The following is a 12,279-nucleotide window of genomic DNA, read 5'->3' as shown; positions in this document are numbered from 1 at the left end:
AACACGAACATCATAAAGGCGAAAAAGATTATAAATCATGATGCAATTATTGTATTGCTCTATACATTTATTTTAAGGTAGCAACTTTGTATCTGAAATTATTGCCAAGCTTTTAAACCAGCAGTTTACTATAAGCGTTGGTACTGTTAAACGAATACAATCAAAATACCCCACCCAACACTTTGTGATACACATAATTATTATCTGTATTAATTTACAAGAAATACAATTTATTTACAACATTTATATTACAGTTAAGACTTACCCCACCCAACACTTTGTGATACACATAATTATCTGTATTAATTTACAAGAAATACAATTTATTTACAACATTTATATTACAGTTAAGACTTACCCCACCCAACACTTTGTGATACACATAATTATCTGTATTAATTTACAAGAAATACAATTTATTTACAACATTTATGTTACAGTTAAGACTTACCCCACTTAACGCTTTGTGGTACACATAATTATCTGTATTAATTTACAAGAAATACAATTTATTTACAACATTTATGTTACAGTTAAGAAATACCCCACCCTACACTTTGTGATACACACAATTATATGCATTAATTTACTAGATATACAATTAATTTATAACATTTACGTTACAGTAAAGATTTCTTTCGACCAATCCCACTGTTCATTGTGAAGCCCAATCAGTCAATAAATATTTGGTATTAATACACTTAAGAGTAAACGGAAGTAAATATATACTACAATTGCCTTAAACTCTTTCATTAGGACGATACATATCTAAAAGAGTATAGATGAGGGAGTTTCTTTTTGTCCTATGACGCTAGGCACGAGCCTGGGATTGTTTTTTACATTACTTCTGGCTAGACCTAGTGGTTACGGCATTATCATTTAGATTAAATCCATTGGTGACTTGGCAGGGATCGAACCCGGGACCTCAGGGACTGAAGTCCCGCGCTCTAACCACTACGCCAGCTCGCTCCCCATGGATAAGGGAGTACGTTTAATCCACGCTATAACGAATGGAGGTCACTTTTCCTCAGTATTATGCGTAGAGTGTAGCGGATCCATTAAGGAAACAAGGCTTGATCTTATTACTTAATGAATTTAAAATATACCCTGTTTCCAATTAAAAACATCCGGGACTATACAGACTAACAAAACTCAAGATAGTGAGCTTAGTTTTTACTCAGTTTTTTCAAGTATAATTAATTAAATATTTAGGTTTTTCTTTTGGGCAGTGTATAGGAAGGAGTCTACATTAATTGGTTTGTATCCCGTTTGTTTGCTAAGATGAAATGTAACTCTGAACGCACTATGGAACATGCTTAAAAGTACTTACAAATCGAGACTTTGAGATCATACCTGGAACATATCAAAAGAAGAGAATTAGAGATTTTAAACATAATATTTATCATATGATGTATTTCAGTAAGGGAACGCAACAAATGACCTAAAATACGCATGCTTCATGAGACACATGAATGTGTTTGTGATATATCTATAAAATAATGGCAATAGGGCAAAAATATTACTACAGCCTACTATCTAAATACACATTTTTATTTTATGTAGGCGTGAGGGTTTCCATTTACTCCCAAAGCATAAGGAAGTATTTTTTTTCAAAACTATTGAGCTTATTTTGATATTTCTAAACTTCCATTACATTTAACCTTCAAAAAACTAACTGGTAGCCTGGTGCAGAGTTTGATACAAAAAATTTCTGCTCGTGAACATACCATTTTTGAATGTTCATTTAATTAAAAACATAAAATGCCAGCAAGAAACACTAATAATGCACACAATTACGACCACGTTTGATGTTTTTGCTACGAAATATCGATAGAGCCATTGTTCTTTGTAGCACAGAATGTGTATTTGCCTCCAACAAACAAGGCAATTAAACGAGCGCGTCAGACGAGAAGTATGAAACTGTGACATTTGAGCGCCGTTAGACGTGTAAAGGCCGTTGAAACACATGCAAAACAAAGTAATGGCTAATGGTTACTGCCTGCTGCAAGGAACTGTGCATGACAATTAAAATGTTATTATAGATCAGGGACTTTCATGAACAGTCATTAAAATTAAAAACAGGTAAATGGTCAGGTAGGTGGTTGGTCTTGGTAAGTGAAAAAGCTAACAGATCTTCCACTCCGTTCCATACACACCCTGTATTCAATTCCACATTCAAATACTCTCCTAGGGGGCTCTGCTGTCTGGGAAATAATTAATGACAACATTTAAAATACGATTTAAAAAAATGAGTTTGTCTCATGATAACTGTATAGTAAGCCCTGTTATTAGATCTAAGTATGACATAGCTGATTCAAGTTTCCCCCTAGGGAAGTCAACCTTGTCTGTGTTTCCAAACTAATCGCAGAGGTGCAATTTATGCAATTTTTTCTTACCACTGCATGCAAATTATCACATTGCCACACATGTACGTAAAATTGCTCATTTCCGCTCCAGAGCAGGAATGGATCATTCCCGCTTACTAAATACGCTGATTTCCTTCATAGTTAGGGTTTCTATAATACACTTAGTTTAACATTCGTTATGTAAATAAGATAGCCTTAAATGCAAACATAACCTAAATGGAATTTTAACAACCAAAAGTTAATCTGTGTGTTATGATGGTGGAAAAATCATGTTTGTATTACGAGCACAAACAGTCATTGCCCCTCTCGTACGGAAGAAAAAGCTTCATCCGGCCATCTACAGTTCTCGAGCGGCATTGACGTACGCACTTTGCGCTTATAATTACAAAATTAACAATTTAAATAATACATTTGAGTTTATTTGAAAATAATTAGTTTTTACAACGTGTCGCGTTTTACTAGTTTTCCATAAATATCATTCATTATCACCAGAGCTATCTTGGTATGCGTCGCTGTCTAAGTGAAATGTGAATTCAATAAACCGGGATATTTTTTTTATATTACTTTTAGGGCACTTTCATCTTTCTGGATTTAATTTATACATATTTTGTTTCAGTTTAACTATATCAAAGGAACAAAATCACCCCACGATTCGCAAAGGCAAAGACAGAAGGGAAATAGGTCGCTCGTTGGTTCATTGCAGTTCGGTATTGCGGTATAGGGCCACACACCACTATATCCGCTAACCATGTAGATATGTAGAGGAATAGACACCGGTGGTTATGGATAGATGTGAGAGAGCCATGTGTCAAAGGAAACCTGGAATGAAATGTTTGAAACAGGCGTAATTTAAATTCAATTTATCCACAAAAATCGCTCACTTGAAAGAGTAAATTTCGTTTACAAGGTACAAATACTACAAGGAATATCACAGTATGGCCAAAAATATACAATAAAAATGTACCTGTTATGTTTATTACCTATTTTGAGTTCATGACAAAAAGAGTCAATTAAAGACCTAATGGTTAAATGTAATGTGGTCTTACTAAAACAAATAAGACCAACTTGGGCTTGAAACTAAGACGAAAGGCATAAAACATGAATGACCTAGCATTTCATATTTACAAGTATTATTTACACGTTTCATTGCCAAATTATTACACATATTTAAACCGAATAACCGAGTAGTATAACTTGAAAAATAGCCAAATTCTAAGGAACTCTTTCAAAATTAAATAGTTGTTTCACTGTATACATTTTCGTAAACTCCTCCTTATTTAGTCAGTGAACCACAAGTCATAATACTTTTCGGGCGTAAATTCTACAGGTATACAGAATATTAAATTTATTTATAATTGGTGCAATGTTGTTAGAATTAGAAATATCAGGGTTGAAACGTTCTTTATACAATCCTTTTTGTTCCCTTTCATGAAGCTAATAGAGGTAACTCAATACAGCTAAGCCTCAGTTATCCGTTCGTCCGTAACGTGTTAATCCGAATCTAAGAGCTATTCAATTAGAAATCCGAACAGGGACATCAAAGTAGATTGAAAGGGCTTATTGCGACACTAAACGTAATGTGTAAACCTAACAGCGTTCTTGTCACAGTTCATTTAAGTATTGTCTTTGTTGTAATGTGTTGAAATGTACGTGCGTGCAAGAGTATTGCTTCAGTGTTAATGCTCAAGTTCTTCTGATTATCATGAATTTTCGCGATGCGTTCCTATGTTAAAAGGTTTCGTATGTTTCGGTTAAGAAACACTCCCATGATAATGACACTACATCCCTCATTTAGGTTGAAGCGTTTGTAGGATCGAAAAAAATCGTCGTATTGCGTCAATGGCGTGTTCTGTGGTTAACAATCGACTTTTTCTCATCAATTAAATAATTCAAATTGTATCAAAGTTGTAGAGTATATTATCTTAAATGTTACAACTGAAATTCATAGCAAATTGAACAGAAAGAAAACATATAACGTCATTACTACTACAAGAGGAAAATCAATTTCTTCAAAATATGTGCTATATGTGGTTGAATTTTTTTTTTAGCCAAATATGAAATAGTAGTTTACGCAACGATTGCGTAAAGACTATTAACGCGAGTTGCGTACACTGCTTTACCTTCGACAGTTTATTAATTACTAAAAATCTGGTTTTGAGTTACTAACAATCACTACTCATAACTTCTTAGAGAGGTTATGTTTTTGTTTATTGTCAGTGCCACTGAAAGTGATGCAACGACTTATTGTATAATCAGCTGATTTCATGTAATTACGTGTTTGTAAAACTTCGTTAAATAATAAGTAACCTTTTTCAGGGTATATGTTCTGCTAGCAGCATCCTGTCATAAATACTGAATCAGGGACAATTAATTAGGGAAATATTGCATATTCTTTTGGACAACTGAATAATATAGTGAAATAGTTAATTTACAGTTAGATTTCAGCATCTAATATGTGGTCCACAACGAGTTGGGTGAAAAAGTGGTTAAGAGGTTTTCAAAATAAACTAGGAGCACATATTCATTTATCAATTTAACATTAATTTGTTACGTCCATTTAATGAATTGCTGGTATGTATAATTTCATACCTTTGTTTCGATTTTGGTGGCAAAAGATTAGCACAAACAGTTTATGCTCTCATTTCCATCTCGTCAAGTTCACTTTCAATAAGTGACATTTTTAAATCAGCTTAATTTACCTTCCTTTAACTTACACCAACTTAGGTTAAGAATACGCGACCAAACAACAGGAACAAGTTGGATCAACAATTAAAATCGTAAACTGATCAGCTGATTAGTTGACGTTCGAAGCATTACAGATTTACTTGTTTTCTTTTAATCCTTGAACCTCATTGGTCCGTTACCCGTGTTGTTATGAGAAAACTATGCTGTTATGAAAGTAGAAGAAAGTAGAAAGTAGAACTGAAAGCAATAAAAAAATACTGTAACTAAACCCTACAGAACATTCTGTGACCTAATACAGTATTTGATGGATATTTACACCTAAATAAAATGACAACATGCTCCTGTAATAAAAGTATAAATGTTTGAAAACATTCCTGCAGGTACTTAAATAAGCGATTTTAACTTTAATGTAAAAACATTGAAGACGCATTAAAATGAAAAATAAACATACAAATGAGCCTCAAAGACTGTCAGAAATGCGACGAGACGCTAAAAGGTTCTGGTTTATTTACTCCAGCCTCACAAGAGACGGTTAAGAGCCGAGAGTGAAGCCATTGACGTATCAATGATTAATGATGCTGCCAATTTTCCTACAAAATGATTTCTTGGAGATATGTCTTGAAAGTGTACCTAAATATCTATGTTTCTTTCTCAATATTTGGTAGGCAAAGAAAATGCATGAATATCAATTGTGTGACTGAAAAGGTTATTTAGAACATGGTCTGAAAGCACACAAGCATCGTATTTTTTTAATATTTCTAATTAAATATGTTTAATTCGGTAAACATGTTAAAGGTTCTGAGGTGTTATCTCGTATTTAGGATGTATAGAATATTTTTAGAAATCAATGTAAATATAGCCCTTTCAGACCCAGCACACTCATTTGTGTAGGTAAATTTTTAAGTCCTGACAACCTAACCAACACGATTGTGTAGGTTAGATGTTTATTTATTTATTTTTTTTTTAAGTTTCTGGATCTTTCTGTTGCTCAGACCTGTACGCATCGATTGTGTAGGTTATGGAGATAAGCCGGGAATTTTTGATTTGCAGTCTGCCTTCATGTCTTATGGTGACACTGATTGTTTGTTGCAATGTGTAAGATGGGAGAAAGAGGCAACTGTTAAGGTAAATGACTGTTTTATTTATGTTTTTAAACGTATATAATGCTAATTATTGCTGAAACAGAAATGGTTAATATGGTATTATGAAGGTTTCATCTTTAAAACAACCCTAATCAATAATTTTAGTATTTGAAATCTAGGTTAAAAACCAACATTTATTTAAAATTTGCTCAGGACTTAAAGCGGTCGAGATGACTAAGATTCCCGGGTCTGAAAGGGATAACTATGTTTTATGGTTGCTGCAAAAACGCAAAATGTTTACATTTAACTACTATTTTGTTATATACTGTTATTTAGCTGAATAAAAAAGAGGTGGACTTATGTTAGCCTACTCCATTTATTTGTTGTTGGTACAGTTTATTACATCGTTTTCTAATAATGGTGGTGAAAAAGTTTTTCATGTAGGTGACTCAGTCGGTAGGAGGACGGACTGTAAATGCTATGATTTGGGTTTGCGTCCTCGTTGCCACCCCTTGTAATTTATCAGTGCAGTTCATTATTTTGCTGTACAGACCCCTTGAATTGCTTGATACGTTTCTACAGGCCTTTGATACCCACTGGGAAGGTGCAATGCAAGTATACAAATTCACCATCTTGTTAATACACATTTCTAAAATCTCCCCAAACTATCAACTGATCTAACCTGCATGCCGCATCTTCCAGTTGTTAAACCAATTTAGTGTTTGCAAGGAAGTTGAGAGAGACAAATGTATCGGGAGTTGAAGTAACTTCTGTCACAGAGTTCACAATGTTATTAGAGAGGACAAAGAACAGAGCAGCGACGTGACTGGATACAAAGACAGGTTCGATTGGATTTTGGACAGCTTGCTTCGCCACGACGCGACGGCTACGTTTAAAAAAGGTTTTGTCATAGAAATTTGAATAATGAATTATAATGAATATCCAAGTATTTTTCAAGGATGCGAAGTAATTAAGTTGTTCTAAAGGAAAACATCAATTTATTATCTTGCATTTGTATTTTGGTTTTCCCAAAATATGTGTAGGGATTCGGTTTATAAGGAACGAAGATAATTTATTATGTATATGTATTGATTTATAACAAAAAATGAATGTTATTTTTGAAAATGAAATACTCGATCGTAATATATATCCCTCTTCTAGCATATGGGGAGATGTTTTGTAAAAAAGGTAATATAATTCTTATGATTCACATTCCTCTTATTTACTACTTTGATAACTTATCTAGGATTCCTTTGAAATAATGTGAAACATTAGCTATGATACTAGCTCACAGGAATTATGTTTAAAAAAGAAAACAATATAACAATGTTGCTAATCTCTCTTATTCGATTCCAATAAATGTCGATTAATCACATTTTAGTTAAGTTCAAAATGTATATTCTGGGCTTGAAAAAAACGTAAATCAATGTGGAAGTAGAATTTGAATACATGACATGTGCATCCTATACACAATTTGCATTTTGATTAGTGAATAGAATCTTCAAGGTCATAGTCATCTCGGAACCATAAAAGCGATTTAAGTTTTGGGTTACAGCAGGTGCTGTAATCTTTATAAACTCTTATAGATATAATTTTTAGGCCAGGAAAAAATAAATTGCTTTGAAAAATAACAAATATAGTTTTTAAACCTGAGTTTAATTTCTATTGTAGCAGATAGTGGCTACCATTATTGACAAAAATAAATTATATTTTTATTTAAAAATACATAAACACACATTTTGTTATTATTTACAGAACAAATATAAAATTTATTGTTGATTTCGTAACAAGACTGACTACAGGTAGTTAGATCGGTGATGCAAGGTCTTTGACGACTACATGATTAATGATACGGAAGTTTTCTACTTCGTGGTTTCAACTAAAGCTGCAAACAAGATAAAAGTGCTTCTTTAAAGTAGTCATAAGTTGTTTTTACAATCAATTATTACAACAACAGTCAATTAAACGCTTATAGACTTGTTATTGGTCATTATCATTATTGTTTTTAAAATAATCATAGGGAAAACATTAAATGTAAATATTATTGCTTAATGTAAATATTATTTAAATATATTTTAAAGTCTAATCAACTAACTAGTAACTAACTTCGTAAAACAGGTCGTCAAACTCATTGTTCTTAAATTATTGTGTACGGACTCATAAGTTTTGATGTTAGTTTTTTTCACGTCCAGTTCCTTTGGATGACTGAAATCTGTCATCGCTTGCTGATTGGTTTTTGGAATCTGGAACCCAACTTCAGATGACATCATCGTTCCTGAAATCATCGATGACAGATTTCAGTCATCCAAAGGCACTGGACGTGAAAACAAACAGATATGAAAACAGGTCGTCAAAGTTCAGCAATTTTAACCGAAAACAGTATAGCAGTATGCAGTATAGCATATACTGCCATCTGGTGGATCACGCTGTAATAATCAAGAATAGGATGACAAGGAGAATGTTAAAATTACTGAACTTTGACGACCTGTTGAAGCAGAACGACAGAACCGATTTTAAGAATTTTAACGAAATTCTATGCGGAATGTAACTTTCTTTAAAAAGGTATGGAAAACAAGCGAAAAACAAAAAATGAGCAAAACTGGCCTAGTTTTCTGCCTCCCTAAGATCACTTAGGAATCCGTCGCAAACTCAGTTTGAACTTATATTATCTCCAGAGCAGATTAAACCGATTTCATGCTTTCCCCCAATTTTTAGGAGCTACAGCTCTTTTTGGGACTAATTTGCCTGGGCTATATACAAATACGACTATGACCTCCCATTCATCGTAATAAAACCAATCTTACAAAATAACATTTACAAATCATTTTAAACGTTCGTTTTCGAAGAAAATGCACTGCTCATACTACATAATCATACGGAGGAAGAATTTTACTGTTTTAATAAACACACAAAAGTGTAACATTGTTACTTTTTTAAACAAAATAATTGGTTTTCACCAGCAGGTGCTGGGGCCGTAAACCGTGTGGCCGGCTGTGATACGACATTTAGTGCAGCCGCGTTGTTTTATTGGTCAATATATGACGCTGATGCAGCTAATATCACCTGGCTTATATCATTTGACACGTGCGTTTATTGCAACATCAAATTTGACCATTGCTAAGTTGGCTTAACGAGTTACCAGTAATAATTATTAATTTTTTTCTAAAGAATGGTTAAACATACGAAATGGAAACTTTGCACAAACCTTTATGACAACTAGACAAAGCTACCATTGAAGATTTTTCAAATTCATAAAACAAAATGGCGGCCGTTTAAAATTTTTGTAAAATCAATGGTTTTCGAGTTATTTAAGAAACAAAATTTTAAACGGCCGCAATTTTGTTTTATGAATTTGAAAAATCTTCAAAATCTTTTGGTAGCTTTGTCTAGTTGTCATAAATGTTTGTGCAAAGTTTCCATTTCGTATGTTTAACCATTCTTTAGAAAAAAATTAATAACTGAAAAAACAAAATGGTGGCTGTGTGAGTAACTAAGGACTTCCGGACAATTTAAATATGATATTTAGGTATGTTTCTTACCCAGAAGCAATGCCCTAAAATATTGGTAGAGAGTTCCGGGACACCCTGTATATATAGAAAAAGTACATTTGGTAATGGTATATAATAAATAGGATTTAATAAGAATTTACATTTATTTTAGAATATCTTTATAGAATATTCCACATTAATATGAAAGGCGGAGAACAATTTATATGTTTGCTAAAATAAAGTATATTATTCAAATTATTACTCAATAAAATAATTAATAATTATGTGGCTTGTTGTAAAAAATATAACTTTGAGTGTTGCTTAGTTATACCTCTCATCATTGATGTTAACATTCCACCTAGTAAATATGGAAGAAACAAATCCTTTTACCCTCTGTAGCACAAAGAGTGCAGCAGGTCTTGTGGTTAGAGCACGATACCTAATCCCGAAGGCGTGCGTTCAAAACCAAAAAATCACCAATGGTTTTAACTATAATATAGAAACTCAGTGATTATGACGCCAATTTTGGGCCCATTCGAAAACAGCCCATCTAGACAACCCCAATTATACCTCAGATAAGTAGAGCTCACTCTGTATTGAAGCCACAAAACAATGTACAGCCCTAAACTTATGGCAGTTATTGACATTTATTCATTTATATCCACAGATATTTATTCCACCTGTATTACAGCGATTTAAAGGAAATGTTTCTCGAGTTGTTTTGAATGCAACAGTGTTGAGGCACTTTAAAGTTTCAATGGTGAAAGAAACTGTGAACGTTTGCGGGGTTTTACCCAACCTTTTCAGTCCACTCGGCTGCGCTGATCGCCTGGCTGAAAGCGGTGGTCTAGTGGTTTTAGAGACCATTGCGTTGAATCCAGTGCCATTTTATACGTTTAATGTTAGTTTGTAAATGTCACATTACAGTAATTTCACTTGACGTGAATGCTTACAGCTTGAAACTTTGTAATTACTAAAAGCTTTTCCCGTAGATAAAATCAAAATGTTTACAACTTAATTTATGCAGCAGGATGAGGATTTAAACGTACCCTACATATCGATATTCAATTCACATTTAAAACCATTGCCCTTTTATCGTATTCGCAATATTCTTTCATTAATCCATTCTACAATTAAATAATTATTCATTCTAGGAATGTAGAGTAAATTCATCACTACGTGGTGAATGAAACTAAAACAAAATGTTGATAACGAACGTGTTTCCAATTACACTACAAACGAGTCAGGTGAAACCAGGATCCTGTGGCTGCATGACACGATACACGCCTGCCATGCAGCTGCTATGCGAGTCTGCTCTGCTAGATATCCAGTGGTTACTGACCGAGAGCAATATTTTTGATAAACTGAGTTTAGTTTGCGAATGTTATTCGGTTTCAATTGATCAATGTTCCAGTTTAATAGACTGCATTTGATTTAATTTGGAATATTTACGCTTTTTTGTTACTCTATGATGACGAAGTATTAACAATTATGATTATTGCTATGTACTAACATCAATCATATTTTACCTAGTTATTGTCTAGGCTAACTTATGTTGGTTTCGAATACTACAACATGAAACTATTCGTCGTAAAAGTATGTATAGTAAATTAACCTACTTTACCAACAGCATATGTTATTTATTGGTATGGTTACACGTTATATTGTCATTAATAAATCGATAAATTAAACTTGTTAACCTGACGAATGGATCTGATTATTTAAATGGATAAACAAGCTTAGTGAGGTCAACGTTTATAATCAATACAACAAATGAGTCATCATGCACAATACTTAAAAATATGTTTATCATTTAGGAGAAATTATCCACGTGTATGTGGATGTGTATGTAAACAACATTCAGTACTTTTAAGTTTTCCAGACTAACGAAATTTGGAAGTTTGTGGCCCGGTTTCAGCTTAGTTTGGTTTTTAAAAGTTAAAATCCTTTAACAGAGGTTCTCAGGATCGGAGGACTGAGGTTATGTTTTGTAAGCTTTGGTATGAAATCAACATATTTATGTAACAGGATATGTCAATTATTATCTCATAGGTACATTGACCCAAACAAAACTATGGCTTCTTTTTGCAATAAAAAAAAATCAATTTAGTAAAACATATTCAATAATTTTTAAAGTTGAAGGTTTAGTAATCACAAGCAATAATCACTCTTTAACCTTCTCACAACCTTCTGTTTGGTCACTCACCACCCCTCGTCCGACACGACATCCCCTCCCTCATCCGAACAGGTTTATACTTATCCAGTTAAGCTCTTGGTCTATTTGTCCCTAATGACCGAGCGAGTCTAAATCTGAGTTATTGTATTAGGAATCCGAGCCTAAACGTCCCCGTAGATTGAAAGGGTTTATTGTGTCATTCGCTACTGCATTACTGCAATACCCGAGCGTAATCTGAGTATATGACGCTTTCACAACCCCTTGGGATCTTATCCGTCTCAAATGTACTATACACGCATTTACATTTAAATTATTTACAATGCGATAGGGTGACGTCAGTGTACACTTTCAAATGTCATTTCTGATGCAAATTGAAATTGGTTTCACTGCTATTTAAACTGTCAAGTCAGTTTTAACAGCCATATTGACTTGTTACGTGTCTAAAAGGCTAAATTATTAACATTTAGTATACAAGGTGACTG

The 12,279-nt window shown here is 33.4% G+C and overlaps 1 protein-coding gene across 1 annotated transcript in view; it reads right to left on the bottom strand.

Moving 5' to 3' along the window:
• LOC128988526 (teneurin-a-like) overlaps positions 1-12,279 on the bottom strand; it is a 207,535-nt gene that overhangs the window by 181,785 nt on the left and 13,471 nt on the right. The window lies entirely within an intron of this gene.

Source organism: Macrosteles quadrilineatus, unplaced genomic scaffold (assembly GCF_028750875.1).
Source record: "Macrosteles quadrilineatus isolate MER2022 unplaced genomic scaffold, UCM_ALF_1.0 Scaffold_3__2_contigs__length_128488019, whole genome shotgun sequence".
NCBI lineage: Eukaryota > Metazoa > Arthropoda > Insecta > Hemiptera > Cicadellidae > Macrosteles > Macrosteles quadrilineatus.
This window is presented reverse-complemented; position numbering and strand designations above follow the sequence as displayed.